At 33.2% G+C, this 3923-nt stretch overlaps 1 non-coding gene across 1 annotated transcript; it reads right to left on the bottom strand.

Annotated features, from left to right (window-relative positions):
- Nucleotides 1–3578: 3578 nt before the first annotated feature.
- LOC130972087 (small nucleolar RNA R71) lies at nucleotides 3579–3686 on the bottom strand. Its single transcript, XR_009083286.1, has one exon. It is a non-coding gene; the product is annotated as a small nucleolar RNA R71 (small nucleolar RNA).
- Nucleotides 3687–3923: the final 237 nt, after the last annotated feature.

The raw sequence follows: 3923 nt of genomic DNA, 5'->3' as shown, positions 1-3923 counted from the left end.
AAACACGTCACAAACCAGAGTTGAATGCCAAAAACACGTTATAATTTGGTGTTCAACTCCAAAAGAAGCCTCTGCACGTGTAAAGCTCAAGCTCAGCCTAAGCACACACCAAGTGGGCTCCGGAAGTGGATTTCTGCATCAATTACTTACTTCTATAAACCCTAGTAGCTAGTCTAGTATAAATAAGACATTTTATTATTGTATTAGACATCCTGGATTGTATTTTTGATCCTGTGATCACATTTTGGGGGCTAGCCATTCAGCCATGCTTGGACCTTCATCACTTATGTATTTTCAACGGTAGAGTTTCTACACACCATAGATTAAGGGTGTGGAGCTCTGCTGTACCTCGAGTTTTAATGCAATTACTACTAATTTCTATTCAATTCAGTTTATTCCTATTCTAAGATTCGTTGCACTTCAACATGATGAATGTGATGATTCGTGACACTCATCATCATTCTCACCTATGAACGCGTGACTGACAACCACTTTCGTTCTACCTTAGACCAGGCGCATATCTCTTGGATTCCTTAATCAGAATCTTCGTGGTATAAGCTAGAATTGATGGCGGTATTCATGAGAATCCGGAAAGTCTAAACCTTGTTTGTGGTATTTCGAGTAGGATTCAGGAATTGAATGACTGCGATGAGCTTCAAACTCACGATTGTTGGGCATGTTGACAAACGCAAAAGAATCAATGGATTCTATTCCGACATGATCGAGAACCAACAGATGATTAGCCGTGCCGTGACAGAGCATTTGGTTCTTTTTCACTGAGAGGATGGAATGTAGCCATTGACAACGGTGATGCCCTACATATAGCTTGCCATGGAAAGGAGTAAGAAGGATTGAAAGTATGAAAGCAGTATGTTACAGAGATCCAAAAGGAGCACAACATCTCCATACACTTATATGAAATTCTTACCAATGATTTACATAAGTATTTCTATCTTTATTTTCTGTCTATTTAATATTATTATTCGAAAACCCTATAACCATTTATTATCCGCCTAACTGAGATCTACAAGATGACCATAGCTTGCTTCATACCAACAATCTTCGTGGGATCGACCCTTACTCACGTAAGGTTTATTACTTGGACGACCCAGTGCACTTGCTGGTTAGTTGTGCGAAGTTATGAAGAAAGTGCTGAGTTATAAACACGCATGCCAAGTTGAATGCCATTATTAGAGATCACAATTCCGCCCACCAAATTTTTGGCGCCGTTGCCGGGGATTGTTCGAGTTTGGACAACTGACGGTTCATCTTGTTGCTCAGATTATGTAATTTTTTTTGTTTTATTTAAAATTTTTTTTTCATTTGTTTTCGAAAATTATTCAAAATTTTTAAGAATAAATTCTAGAGTTTCATGGTAACATTTTGAAGCCTGGCTGGCTGTAAAGCCATATCCAAATTCTTTTGGATTGAGGCTTCTACTTGTCAACATAAAAGGCATGTATATGGAGTTGGATGAAGTATCAGCTGTTGCATGCCTGATTTTATATCCTAAACTGGCTGGCTATTAAGTCATGTCCAACCCTTGGATTGGAGCTTTAGTCTAACATTGAAAGATTCCTCGAATTCTTATTGAAAATTTTGAATTTCTTATTTTCTTTTTCCTATATGTTTTTCGAAAAAACTAAAAAAAATACAAAAAATTCATAAAATCATAAAAACCAAAAATATTTTGTGATTCTTGTTTGAGTCTTGTGTCATGTTTTAATTTGGTGTCAATTGCATATTCATCTTGTTCTTGCATTTTTCGAAAATTCATGCATTCATAGTATTCTTCATGATCTTCAAGTTGTTCTTGGTAAGTCTTCTTGTTTGATCTTTAAATTTTCTTGTTTTGTGTTGTATGATGTTTTTCATGTGCATTTTTGCATTCATAGTGTCTAAACATGAAAGATTTTTAAGTTTGGTGTCTTGCATGTTTTCTTTGCATCAAAATTTTTTCAAAAATATGTTCTTGATGTTCATCATGATCTTCAAAGTGTTCTTGGTGTTCATCTTGACATTCATAGTGTTCTTGCATACATCATGTGTTTTGATTCACAATTTTCATGTTGTGAGTCATTTTTGTTGTTTTTCTCTCTCATCATTAAAAATTCAAAAATCAAAATAAAATATCCTTTTCTTATTTTTCTCAAAATTTCGAAAATTTGAGTTGACTTAGTCAAAAATTTTAAAAAACTTAGCTATTTCTTACAAGTCAAGTCAAATTTTCAAATTTAAAAAATTCTTATCTTTTCAAAATCTTTTTCGAAAATCAAATCTTTTTCATTTTCTTATTAATTTTCGAAAATATTTAAAAATATTTTTTTTCAAAATCTTTTTCTTATCTTTATTTCAAAATTTCGAAAACTTTACTAAAAATTAATGTGATTGATTCAAAAATTTGAAGTTTGTTACTTTCTTGTTAAGAAAGGTTCAATCTTTAAATTCTAGAATCATATTTTTTAGTTTCTTCTTAGTCAAGTAATCAAATTTTAATTTTAATTTTAAAAATCAAATCTTTTTCAAAATATCTTTTTCAATCATATCATTTTCAAAATTTTATCTTGTTCAAAAATTTGATTTTAAAATGTCTTTTTCCAACTTCTTATCTTTTCAAAATTGATTTTCAAATCTTTTTCAACTAACTAATTAACTTTTGTTTATTTTTTTTATCTTTTTCAAAACCACCTAACTAATTTTATCTCTCTAATTTTTGAAAATTACCTCCCTCTTTTTCAAAATTCTTTTAATTAACTAATTATTTTAAATTTTAATTTTTAATTTTAATTCTTCTTTTAATTTTCGAAAATTACTAACCCTTTTTCAAAATTAATTTTCGAATTCTCTCCCTCTCATCTCCTTCTATTTATTTATTTATTTACTAACACTTTTCTTCATCTCAAAGAATCTGAACCTATCTTTACCCTTGTGTTTGGATTCTTACCTTTTCCTTCTTCTATTCCTTTCTTCTTCTACTAACATAAAGAAATCTATATACTGTGGTAAAGAGGATCCCTATTATTATTTTCTGTTCCCTTCTTTTTCATATGAGCAGGAGCAAGGACAAGAATATTCTTGTTGAGGCAGATCTTGAACCTGAAAGGACTCTGAAGGGGAAACTAAGAGAAGCTAAATTACAACAGTCCAGAGACAACCTTACAGAAATTTTTGAAAAGGAAGAGAAGATGGTAGCCGAAAATAATAATGCAAGGAGGATGCTTGGTGACTATACTACACTTACTTCCAAATTTGATGGAAGAAGCATCTCAATCCCTGCCGTTGGAGCAAACAATTTTGAGCTGAAACCTCAACTAGTTGCTCCACTGCAACAGAACTGCTAGTTCCATGGACTTCCATCAGGAGATCCCTACCAGTTTTTAACTGAGTTCTTGCAGATTTGTGAGACTGTTAAGACTAATGGAGTAGATCCTGAAGTCTACAGGCTCATGCTTTTCCCCTTTGCTGTAAGAGACAGAGCTAGAATATGGTTGGATTCACAACCTAAAGATAGCCTGGACTCATGGGATAAGCTGGTCGCGGCCTTCTTGGCTAAGTTCTTTCCTCCTCAAAAGCTGAGCAAGCTTAGAGTGGATGTTCAAACCTTCAAACAAAAAGATGGTGAATCCCTCTATGAAGCTTGTGAAAGATACAAGCAAATGACCAAAAGGTGTCCTTCTGACATGCTTTCTGAATGGACCACTTTGGATATATTCTATTATGGTCTATCTGAATTCTCTAAGATGTCACTGGACCATTCTGCAGGTGGATCCATTCACCTAAAGAAAACGCCTATAGAAGCTCAAGAACTCATTGATATAGTTGTAAATAACCAATTCATGTATACTTCTGAGAGGAATTCCGTGAGTAATGGGATGCCTCAAAGGAAGGGAGTTCTTGAAATTGATGCTCTGAATGCCATATTG

The sequence above is a fragment of the Arachis stenosperma genome, chromosome 3, assembly GCF_014773155.1.
Source record: "Arachis stenosperma cultivar V10309 chromosome 3, arast.V10309.gnm1.PFL2, whole genome shotgun sequence".
In the NCBI taxonomy this organism is placed as follows: Eukaryota; Viridiplantae; Streptophyta; class Magnoliopsida; order Fabales; family Fabaceae; genus Arachis; species Arachis stenosperma.
The sequence above is the reverse complement of the archived record's forward strand: the minus strand, read 5'-3'. Positions and strand labels throughout refer to the sequence as shown.